Genomic DNA, 13,983 nt, shown 5'->3' on the forward strand with positions numbered 1-13,983 from the left:
AGCATCAAAATACATATGCAGTGTTAAGAATTTCAATACAAAAAATATATATGCAGAATATATAATATGTTTTTAAATGTCCATATCTTTTCATTAATTTACAACTAAATGGAAGTTATTTCTTAATTATGTTTTCATAATTATAAATTTCACATATCTAAAAGGTCATACCGTCATACGAGTACACAAAGCCTCGTTCTCTTTGAGTATGTCATTAAACTTTCCAATGAGTGTTATGAAGGTATATGAAGCCTCCTGCTTATTTTCCAATTCGATTTTGCAAACAGCAATCAAATTTCCTCAAGAAAATTATAAATTGACAGTTCTCTAGATAATACAAGTACTCCATTTATTGAATCCGCGATGTTTGAAGTCATAGTCCATCCTCGGTGAACTGTTGCATAGGACCAACACATTTTTCATAACCAGCCAATTCCAAATATTTCTTTACCATAATATCAACTGCCTCAACTTTTTCCATTAACATGTGGAATTTTGACTTTGAATATGCTTTGGCCATTGTATAAAAGATCTCCGATAATGCATCATGTGACTTTCTGTAAATTTTTTTCACATTCCCCCATAGATGCCACATACATGCATAATGTGGAACATCTTTGTACACATCACCAACAGCCTTTATGATTCTTGGATTCCGATCAGATACAATATACATGTTATGTCTTTCCCCGTACGCTTCCTTTAGATTCTCAAAGAACCAAGTTCAAGATGCATCATTTTCAGAATCAAGCACACCATATGCCAAAGAAAATGTATGACCTGTATATATTAAAAAATTTGCGCAGTCAGATATAAATACATATAGTAACTGTATATGTATTTATTAAAAATACAGGTAAATAAAACTGTATATTTTATCAAAAAATTATACCAATTACATATAATGAAATGTAGACGCACATCACTATCAAACATAATTTAATTTTACATGTTTAATTCATGAAACTTTGAAAATGTATGTAATTTTATACAGATGTGTACATGTCAAATAAAGATATGTATTTTCAAGTGATATGCAGGAATACATATAAAAATACAATTAGTTATACAATGTAATTATAAAATGATACTAACCTGCTCCATCCATCGTACATGTTGTTACAAATGCCCCAATATAAATTCCTCTCAGATGAATAGCATCAACAACTACGACTGGTCTACAATGATCGAATCCTTTAATGAATGTATGTAGAGCGATAAATACATACATACAAGAACTCATTCTCATCCGTCTTCTTCATTCTTATATGTGACTCAGGATAGGTAGTATTCAATACATATAAGTATGATGGTAATTTCCCGTAAGATGCTGATAGCTTACCCCTCAACTCTTCTAACGCTTTTTCCTTCGCCCTCCAACATAAAGTGTATGTCAAATTCATACCAAACTCTTTCTTCATGTCATTTTTTATTTCTGTCGCACTGTATTTTTGTTTGTAATTTTTAAATTTCTGTTTAACCATACCACCTATCAACATACTAGAAGCATTCACCTTTGGACAGATCTTGTCCTTCACCGAGAAAGTATGTTGAGGTATGAATTCTCTTATTCTAAACATTCCAAAATCTCCCATGCCCGATCACGCATTAAAAATTAGCAGTTTCTTGATTTGCAAAACAATGTATAACTGCATCCAACATAATTTAATACATTCAAAATACATATCCAAAATCATTTTAAACATGATCAAAGTGATATAGAATGTACGTACATTTTTTTACTTGACCTTTTACTTCGCGTTTGAAATTTCTCCCGTATTGTATAATCCTTCATCACTGACTTCAAAATTTTTTTCGACAAATAAATCTGGTCTTCCTCAACATACTTGTGATGTGGGTCTGAGATAATGACCTCAATAGTATCCATCACAAATACATCTAATGCTGGTGTATCTTCAGAAACCACCAAAGCTCCTTTATTAGATGTATTTATCACCATTTGCAAGTTGTTATAGTCGACTCTTCTGTCAGCTACACACATAGATGTACATGCAAAGTTTCTCCCTACAACTTTCTCCACTATGCTTACATATAAAGGAAGACAATTCATGTCTTTTATCTCTTTTTTTTACAATATAAATACCGTCAAACCCATATCATTATGTATTTGTATTTGCCCTTCATTACCAGTGATTTGATATTCCACTAGAATATGTTTGCTTGTTAAGTCCACATTTAAGTGAGATCCAAAACATCGTGCAACTCAACGAATAATGATGTTGTGCTCAACATAATAGCATCAGTGACGTATTCTTCGTAGTTTTTTTCATACATCCACCTTCCAGAGTGCTTCACAAGAACTGGTATACTTCTCATTTCTAAGTGGCTGCACACAAAATAAATAAATATACATATTTTTCAGATGTCAATTGTTACAACATACACTTTTTAGTTTGATTCGCAAACAAAGTTATACAGCCAACATCTACAACTAAAAAATACACTTACAGTGAATTTGTTTAAAATAAAATAAGGATAATACTCACGAAAATACCTGAACTTTGACCGGATTTCTACTTGAGCATACTGAACTTTGCGGGGGTCCTATTACACCCCCTAGACTTTTTAAAGTGGATTTAATCCTCCTCTAAAAACTCTATACCCAGATTCGACGTTGCACGTGTAATACACGCGCCAAATCTCTTTTTTACACGTGTATTGGCATGTGTAATACACGTGCCACCTCATATTTACTCGTGTTCAAGTGGGAAGATATATGACATTAAAATATGAAAAAAAAAGTCTAGGGGGTTAATAGAACCCCTGCAAAGTTCAGTTTGCTCAACTGGAAATCCGATCAAAGTTCAGGTACTTTCGTGGATATTATCCAATAAAATACAAATGGAGCAAAAGTTTCCAGCCATAAAAAAATTACAAAAATTTCTGACAAAGGTTAAATACAATCAAATTCAAAAACACCAAAATCGCACACAACCAAAATATTTGTTCTATCACTTCATATGACCTAACAACAACACTAAAAAATACATTTACAAAATTTTTGTTACATAAAACTTAGAATCAAATTTTATTGTTCCAGCCTAAATACAATTACAAAGTATGTGTTCAATGTCATATAGAACCAAATACAGAACCTCCACATTCGAACATAGCTAAACGTATATAAGATATGTTTACATATATTCTATTATATTCTCAAATTCCAACAACCAAAACTTCAAAAAAAATATAATTTCGTCAGCTTGAAAACCTGATTTCGATCAATCCTTGTTCTACGATTTCAAAAAATAATATGATATACTTTCAAATCTAGATTTGTTTACAATATATTCATAATCGATTATATAAAAACGTTAAAAATTACTACGAAGCATCAAAATTTGATAAACTAAAAAAACGATCAATGTAACAAAACACGATCCATTAAAAAAAAAATCTCACAACTAAGAAAAAGAAATTTAATACCTGAAACAATAATCTGGCAGAAATTTACAACAGATACTTGAATTTCAAAGTTTTATCGAGAAGAACGTAATATTGATCGTTGAAGTTAACGAAACTGAACGTTTAAAGTGATATTGAACACCAACAAATAGAATTGAATTTTGAATCTTCAATTAGAGCGAATTTGAAGATTCAGATAAATTTGAATTTTTTATTGTAGGATCACATGTTATGGAAGGAAGGAAATTGTTTTTTAAATTTGAATAGGTTTGTTACAGGATAACGAAAATAACGTGATTGAGGAGATTTTAATGATAAGGTAATCCTTAATAGTTAAATTCAATGATTTATTACCATATTTAAACAAGTTAATTAAGGGGCAGTAAAACAGTTGTATTTGTATTTTTATAGCAACAGTTTGCAAAAACACAAAATACATCTTGCTATTTTATATAATTATGAAAGTATTGCTATAAAACTAATAATTAAGGGGATAAGTATGCTATTTCTGAATTTTGCTCTTTCATAAATAGTGGCAATTAGGGCTCTTTTGTATAAAACATATATAGTAAATTTTTGTATTTTATTTTAAAATGTAATAACATTTTTCTTTCAAAATGTGAAATACATTGTATTCATGAGTATAAAAAATCTACTCCTAATTGAAATCACGCGAATACATTATTTGGTTATAAATGTATGTCACTAGCTATATATACATGAAGGTATTTCAAATAGAAGCTAGATATATGTGCGGGAAATTGTATGTGTATGTATGTGTTTTCAAATAAGAAATTGGGTGTATCTGTATGTATGTGAAGATATCAATTGTATGTGTGATCAACTGAATTCAATGTATGCGTTTTCAAATTGTATGTGTATGACGATCTCTGAAAAAACAACATTAATTTTTCAGCGGTCAACATAAAATGCCAAGAAACTCCATCCACGAAAAGTAGGTGAGATTGGCGGCGGAGTGCAGTTAATTTTATTAGATACACAAACACATATATATGAGTATATATGCCATAAAAATACATAATCTTGCTATGTTGTGTAATTATTTAAAAATACAACTATAAACACAGAGTAAATTAAGGAATATAACATGGGGCTTTGAGCTAAAAGTGACAAAAGAGATTGAAAATGAGGTGTAGGTGACTGAAGTCTTAATAATTGAGTGTAGGTGACAATTATTTTATTATGGATTAAGAAAGTTGGATAAGTGTGAGAATAGCTCATAAGTTTTAAAATTTACACTTTGATCTAAATATTTACCTATATAACATGAAACGGAGGGAAAAAAGATGTGTTTCTCTCTCTCTTCTCATTTATTATTGTTTTCTCTCTCTTAGCAATTTTGTTATTCATTGTTGTTGCTGCTTTATTCATCATCTTCTGCTCATTATCATTATTTTCTACTTTGTATCATCTTCATCTTCTTCTTGTTGACCATTGTTGTTGTTGTTACCGCTACTGCTGCTATTTGACCAATTTCTTAGGTCAAATTTTGTTTTGTACATCACTTTCCACTTTGGCATTACTTCATAAGAGACTTGGTAAGTTAAATTATGATTTTTAGTTGAATTTTTCATCTAAGTAACTGCTATTGTGCTTTTTTTTTCAATAATAGGTAGCACGCGAATATGAATGCAATATAATGAGCTATCTATTTAAACAGATCAACCATATGTTGCGACAGATGAACCATCTGTTACAACAGAAAACTCATATGTTGGATTCATGTTTATGGTTCTATAGCGACGTAACATGAATCGAATAGATGGGTCATATGTTGCAACATATGATCCGTCTATTGCAACAGATTAATTATCTGTTGTAACAAGGTAAATATTTATTACAACAGATTAGTAAACTATTGTAATAGAACCTAAACTCGATTCCAACAGATGTGTCATCTGTTACAATAGGGTAAATATCTATTGCAATAGATTAATAACCTGTTGTAATAGAACCTGAACTTTATTCTAACAGACACATCATCTGTCACAACAGGTAAGTCATCTGTCATAAAGGGTTAATTATTTGTTGCAACATGTCACTCATCTATTGAAATTAGCTTCATAGTTTCCTTAGTACTGTAACATCTAACCCAACAGACACTTTATCTGTTGCAACAAATGTATAATTTATTGCAATATATGATTCACCTGTTACAACAGATGACTCATCTATTGAAATCATCTTCAGGAGCGTAACATGAATCCTAATGGGTAAGTAATCTATTGTGACTGATCACTTACCTGTTGCAACTTATTTTTCACCTGTTGTAATAGATTACACATCTTTTGGGATTCATGTTACGACACTATGAAATCACTATTAACTTTTTTAACAAATGACTTTATTTAGGTACCACTAATGGAGGGATCAATAACAATAGGGGTGGATTGTCATGGTCAATGGATCGAGAAGAGAAATCGATATGTATGGCATTGGAATGAGGGTGAAATGCTAGAGATGATAGCTATGACAGTCCAAAGTGATGTTTCGTATGATAATTTTGTGAACTTAATCTTCAGCTATTATGGAATGAATTGTCAACCGAAAGAACTCGTCATCAACTACATGCACAACTCCTTTGAAAATCAGAGGGTAATACTTTTCAAGATAACCGATCAGGTTCAATTGCATGCTTATCTTAGTGATTCATCCAGGCTCATGTTAAGGGTGTATGAAAAGACGAGAGAGAATGAGAACCAAAATGTAGAAGAACAACAACAACAAGACATATTTAATGATAGGTTGGATGATCTATACATGAATATTCCATATGATGATCAAATACCTATGCCCGTTGATGCGACCAATATGGTGGGCAGTTCTTCTCGATCGACACAGTCTGACAATCGTCAAAATGACAAGACCGACTTTTACAAGGGAATATCATTCAAGGACAAGAAAGAACTATCTACTACTTTATTTATTTTTTGCATGAAAAAAGATTTCAGAATAATGAAGGTGATTAATTCGAGCAAAGTCTTTTGCTACACAACAACAACAAACCCAGTGTAATCCCATAAAATGGGGTCTGGAGAGGGTAAGATGTACGTAGTCCATAACGATACCTCCAAAGAAGTAGAGAGGTTATTTCCGATAGACCCCCGACTCAAGATGAAGAACAGTAAACAAAGGGATGGATGGGATAATAGAGAAATCGAGAATAAGAAATAATAAAATAGACATTAGAGAAGTACGAACTACGAAACGTACGGGTGACACGAAATAAGAAAAGTACTAAGATATAAGAAAAAGGACACCTACCTAGTAGTAAGCTACACTAACATAACACGTCACCTATGAACACAGACCTACGTTTACTAACCCGGCTACAAAGGAACTCATCTACCTGCATGTTGTACCCCATACATACACCTTAGCCATCTACCTTTATCCGCGACCTCCACATCTTCCTATCTAGGGTCATGTCATCAATCATCCAGAGTTGCTTCATGTCATGTCTAATCACCTCCCTCCAGTATTTCTTCGGCCTACCTCTACTCCTTTTGAAGCCATCTAAAGCTAGCCTCACACACCTCCGAACTGGGGCATCCGTGTCCTTCCTCATCACATGCCCAAACCATCTTAGTCTTTCTTCCCGCATCTTGTCCTCCACTGAAGCCACTCCTACCTTTTCCCGGATAATTTCATTCCTAACCCTGTCTCCTCTAGTAAGCCCACACATCCAATGCAACATTCTTATTTACACCACCTTCAATTTTTGGATGTGACGGTGTTTGACTGGCCATCATTCCGTTCCATACAACATGGTCAGACGTACTGCCACTTTATAGAATTTACCTTTAAGCTTAAGGGGCACGTTCTTATCACACAAATGTCCTAATCCAAACTGCAAGTGGTGGTTGAGAATGGTGAAGTACTTAAGTTTTGACAGATTCATCATTCATAAACATGAAAATGATCACACATGTGGTTCAGAGCACATCTCGGGCCAAAATCCTCACACCACAGCAAAGGCCTCGGTGAATATTTCATGAATAAATTTCTCAATGGAAAATGCCCTTCTACAAGGGTTATGGTCAATCAACTCCTTATAAAATTTAGTGTCCTGGTCAGTTATTAGAAGATATATATGTCCATGGGGATTGCCAAAGACTTATTTAGGGGGACACACGAGCATGGGTATGTATTCCTCGATGCCTATTATTACATGCTTGAGTCCATAAATTCCAAAAGTAAGACGACATTGTATGTTGATGAAAATTGAAGGTTCAAGTACTTTTTTGTATCTTATGGTTCTTGGATTCAAGGTTTTTAACATTTGAGAAAAGTCATAGCCGTCAACGGTACCTTCTTAAGGAGCAGGTATAATGGAGTTCTGCTAGCGGCAGTGGCGCAGGATGTGAAGAATCATATTTTTCCTGTCATTTTTGTATAGCGGAAAAAAAAATGTGCTGCCTCTTATGGATATTTTTTTTAACAACTGCGAAGCTGCATCAAAGATACCAAAGAGTTGTATTTTGTTTTGGATAGTCATGTAAGTATTCCAAAGATGGGTTCACTTTTCTTTACTTCAGCTCACTTTGGTTGTTGCATCAGGCATCTTGGAGAGAACACTCGGGACAAACTTTCACAATGAAAGGGTTGTGACCTTTTTGTTTATAGAACAGCTAAAACATATAGTAAAGAGTAGTTCTTAGACCATTCCAATTAAATAGCTGATATACATCCTAAGGAAGAAGAACATCTCGTACATATTGGTTTCGAGAGATGGAGCCGGGCATTCTGTACGGCAAATAGGTATATTATTATGAATTTAATATCTTGTTTGAGTTACAAGTTTAGTATGATGTCGTACTAAGTGATTCTTTTATATAGGTACAACATTATGACATCAAACATAGCTGAATTGGTAAATTCATTGTTTGATGATGAAAGAGATTTTCCCATCATGGCTCTATTTGAAATAATAAACAAGAAGTATGGCCAATTTTTTCACAAAAGACGTGTAGAGTTTGAGGACACAGGAACCCCATTTGTTCTAGAAGTAGAAAAATAATATCAGCAAACAGGGGAATATTGCCAAGGCCATGGCAAGTTCAGTATCAAAGGTCATGGTGATGTTGCCAAGGTCAATCTTCAAACAAGATCTTGTACGTGCAGAGTTTTTGACTTGGACAAAATACCCCATCCATATGCTATGGTAGCGCTTCAAGCTCAATACGGTTTAAAATATGTAACTAAAATTTATGAGTACTCCTCTTCATATTATTTGGTAAAAAAATATACAATGACATATAGTGGGCGTATTACTCCGGTGCCTCCTGAAGAATATTGGGTTGTTCCTACAGAGCTTTTGGGGAGATTAATACCTCCTCCATATATTGATCCAAGAACTATCAAATCGAAAAGAAGGACACATAAAAGGAGGCATGGAGTCGGAGAATCATTTCCATCAAGAAGAAACAAGTGCTCTGTATGTAAGAGTGTTGGCCACAAAAGAACTACATGCCCAGATCATAATCGACCATGATCATTGTAATTACAAAAACTTGAGTTATTGTTTGTTGTGGACTTTCATATATTTAACTTATTGTTGTGAATGTTATCATTTATTATATAAAATATCCTTTTTAATAACTTGTGCATTAATACAAAAAAAAAGGCAAAACATGAACTAAATACAACAGACCCCAAAATTATTTTTAACAAATTACCTATCTATTGCAACAAGTAGACATTAGCTGGAAGAACACAATATAGTTAATCAAACAGAAATATTTTCCTCCAACAAATGACAAATCTGTCACAACAGATAGATAATCTGTTGATAAAAACCCAACCGATGACCAATCTGATCCAACATATGGTCTATCTATTGAAATAACTCAAAAGCCAAAATTACTATTGCTACTGGATTCAAAATTACTTCTTACCTCCATCTGTCGACATGTCAACATGTTTAGAAGAAGAAATAAATAAATAAAAATTAAATAAGAATTAAAAAGCCAAAGTAGACCAAAAATAAATTTTTCATTAAACAAAAAATAAAATGCATTAGCTATAGATCTGATATAGAAAAATTAACATACATATGCTAAAAGAAAAAAATATTCTAATTATTATTATCATCATCATCATTATTTATTGCCAGTCGACCAATCAACCCACAGCAGCAGGGCCTTCATCAGCCTTTGCATCTCTCTAAACACTTGCTCTTACGGCGACTAACTCTCTCTATAGGTCGTTAACCTGCCTCTGAAGTTTCCGCAAGTGTCGCGCAGAATAGTAATGTCCTAAACTGGATCAGCTATATCTAGAACACGCATGAATTGATAAAAACATAAAAACAAAAGTAAAGAAAAGAGTCTGAATGTAATACAACGTATACTATCAATTGGTAGATTTACACAGAAAAAAACATACCTCAACGAGAAAGGAATATTCTTTTTGAATAAAAGTTATTGAAGATGTACTATGAAAAGACAAAACATTATAAATAAATAAAAGTGGATCAGAATGAAGATTAAGGAGAGACCTATTTATAGAGGATTGAATCTGAATGTGTTAGGCAAAAACACATGACTATTCAGCTCCACTGTATTAATTATATTCAAACTACTGGCTTTTTTGTTTTCTATGAAAAGTCGAGACTTTGTCTTTTACATTCAAACTTCTTGCCTCTTCAAAATGGTTTGAGACTTAATAACAACCTTTATTATTGAGCTGTTGCAATAGATCGTCCATCTGTTACAACAGATAACCCACTATCACAACAGATTTACCACCTATTGCAATAGATGGTCTGTATGTACAACAAATGGGACATTTGTTGCAACATATGTATTATCTGTTGTGACAGATGAACCATACGTTGGAGAATATATTTTGATTTCTTCTAATAGTTGATTCATCATTTGAAACAGATGGAGAATTTGATTCATCAACTTTTTTGAATGTGTTATACAAAAATTCACGACTGTTTACCTCTTTTTTAATAGTCATCACATGCGAGCAGATGAATAAACACTGTCTGACATTGATGGGGTAGAAAAGAATAAGGTACATATAAATGAATGGATCTACTTTTATGCGTGGGATTTATGTATTATTGATCAGGCTATCGTGACAAAAACACATAAAGTACAATGTTATTGTAAACGCAGTTTTTTACCAATTAGACATTGATCCTTCAAACAAAATCCTGCATTTTATAATTTAGTTTGATAGGTACAAACTGATAAGACCGAAGGGTTCTAAGACGGTGGTGTTGATACCCTGTTACAATTTAATAATAGGTTTGCTCATGTTTATGTGTCATGTTTGGAGAAGGGTTTAAGTTTTTTGCAGCAGTGTAAATATCCAATAGTGATTGGACCAATTTTAATGGTGAAATGGACTTTTGAAAGGCCTTCAAAGCCTCGTACTATAACAAACAAGAATGGAAAACCAATAGAAATTGTCCTGGTCCAAATTTATATGAATGGGTTGCTCGAGGAGACTATTACACAGCAAAAGGTGCTTAGGAGAATACCTATGCAGGAAAGGGGAGGTGTAGAAGACCATATATCATCTCAGACCTTGTTTAAGAGGAAACACAGGAAAGCAAGTAAGGAACTTCTAGCCAATCTGTCCAATAAAATTGACTTAGAAGATGAAAAGACTGAATGAGCTTCAAATATAGAAGTGTATCCAAATATTAAAATCCATCAGTCGTTCTTGAAAAAGAAAAATACTAAAGAGGACTAGAGTTGGACACTTTGCTAGAGACTGCGACTAGCGAGCATGGCCTCAATTAAGACCTACAAAGTGTAGGACCAGAACTATAAGGAACCAGCTTGACAAGCACAAAGGATTGGTAAGATTTTTAGTCAAGAACGAAACCTAAACCAATAACTCTAGAAGTAAAAATAAGGGAAGCCAAGGCATCAATTTTTGAAGTCTAACTTGCATCCCATGCCTTCTATTTGTGGTTCTGATCAGGTCAATGGCAGTAGTATAAAAAGGTCTGAAGTTGGGTAGAAATCCCATTCCTTGTTGTTTCCACTGCCTTTGACCATACCAGAGCCATAAACAGGAGGCATGGGATGCAAGTTTAACTTTAAAAATTGCCACCTTGGCTTCATCCTTATTTTTACTTCATGAGTTGTTGGTTCAGGTTTTGTTCCTGACCGTCAATCTTGCCACCATCGGTTCTTGCAAAGCTTCAACCTTAGAGTTCTGGTCCTGTATTTTGTAGTTCTTCACTCAGGCCATGCAAGCTAGTTGCAGTTCACTAACGAAGTGCACAACTCTAATCTACTTCAACATTTTTCTTTTCAAAATGGACTGATGGATTTTCATTTTTGGATACACTTTCATATTTGCAGCTCAATCAATTTTTTTATTTTTCATGTCAATTTCATCAGCCAGTTTTGCTACACTTTTCTTCCTACCTTGTGTTTCTTCTTTAATAAATTTTGAGTTGATAGATGGTCTTCTCCACCTCCTCCTTCCCGCACAGGTATTCTTCTAATCACCTTCTGCTATATAATAGTCTCCTCGATCAACCCATCCATATAAATTTAGACTAGAGCAATAACTATATTTATTTCCATTTTTGTTTGCAGCAGTACGAGGCTTCAGAGGCCTTTCAAAAGTCCATTGAATCCTTAAACTCAGTCCAATCACTATTTGAATGTTTACACTGCCACCAAAAACTTGAACCCTTCTCCAAACTTGACACAAAAATTAGCAAAATCTTCATTAAATCATAACAAGATATCGACACCACCTACTTGGTCCCTCAGCCTTACCAGTTCGAACCTAACCTTAACTGTAAAATGTCATATCTTGTATGAAATATTAACGCCTAATAGGTAAAGAACCAATATTCACAAAATCCGTATACTGCATATGTGTTTTCATGATAGGTTGATCAGTAATACATACCTCCCATATATGAAGTGGTTTCATCTACAAGCAGTTTATTCCTCTGAACCCATCTTTACTCTAGCCTTTAATGCTGGCCGGGTAAAAGTTTATCCAGTTTTACTTTTTTATATCTGCAAACAAGAGAAAAATATTTGTCATGACCTAAATCGGGGCCCTAGCCGTGACGGGCATCCCGAACCATGAAGCTCACCAGCTGCAAGCTTCTGACAAGTCAATCTACTGCTTAATGGGACCCCAGGACTGTCTCAAAATCCTGAAAGATAGGGGTCAATATAGATGTATTGGTACGTAGAGCAATCCAAAATAATATATTTATCTATATAAGATAGATGAGAGCAAGTCATGAAAACATCATGCATGATATAGTTTAAAATACATGGGCAATTCTTTAATAAGCATGAAACATTCTTGCAAATGCAGTTCTGATCTTTGTATTACTTTTGAGTTAGGTGGTCCACCCTACAATTCTATAACCCCACGGACTATATGGAGTCTAACCTTAACTCGACGTCCAAGGCACCAGCCCAAGTTTGCCGCCAGAGTTTGAGTTTCTAATTTTGATATGCCACAGGACACTAGACCAGCGTATAATCCCTCTAGGGGACATAATAACCCCATATCAGCAAAACACGATTTCAGGCAATGAGTTTTATGGACTGGTGCCTTCTTCGAGTAACCACCTAACATCTCTTTATACCCATTTTTAGCCTTTTCTAAATATGTGTCATTCTAAGTTCAAAATCTAAAAATCTGAAAGAAAATCCACATTCTATTCTGTTCTGTGTTACTATGGCATTTTTTGAATTGGTATCGTCATACCAAGACTTGCAAGTCATGATTCTGAGCCATAAAATATCATATCATAGTTTTCTCTTTCAAAACATAAAATTTAGAACACCATACTCCAACAATTCAAGAAGATTTATTCTTCAAAACATTTGTCAATTTATGTAAAAATCACTCTTTTCAATCATTTCAACAAACATGTAGTGGTCATGTATTTTTGGAAAATCATGCAATTCTTTCATTATATATATATATATATACTCAACATTTATCAACATGTACAACCCCCTCTCATCCAATTAAAAGTCAATCTTAAATCATTTAATAATAGTCAAGAACATTGATATCATGATTCTAAATAACATTCTTCAACTCATAACATTCTAAAATCAAGAGGTGTCACAACATGAGAGGAAGCGTAAATAGTCATGCTCCCAATTCAACTATCAACTTTAAACACATGCATACATATATATATGATTACAAATTAATTTAGGGGAGAAGACCTCAAGACCAAAACAATAATATAATTAAAGAATTCAAAATGCAAAATTTCAATGTAAATCCAAAACCCCTTCAAGAATTAATGATTTCACAATGTTAACAGTTGTTGAAACGATTTCCTTATGCCCAAGTAGTTTAGGAAAACCCCATGTATCTTAGATTACGAGATTTGAAAGATGGAACCTAGATCTTAATAGATGGAACCCGAATCTTGATCCTTTTCTTGGAATTCTTGATCTTAGGGATCAATTCTTGATCTTTAGGGAAGGATTAGGGTTGGATTTTTTTAGAGGAATAGGGTAATTATGCGTATTATGCCTTTGGGGAATGAATTTTGAGGGTTATGGACAA

The sequence above is a fragment of the Capsicum annuum genome, chromosome 12 (assembly GCF_002878395.1).
Source record: "Capsicum annuum cultivar UCD-10X-F1 chromosome 12, UCD10Xv1.1, whole genome shotgun sequence".
NCBI lineage: Eukaryota > Viridiplantae > Streptophyta > Magnoliopsida > Solanales > Solanaceae > Capsicum > Capsicum annuum.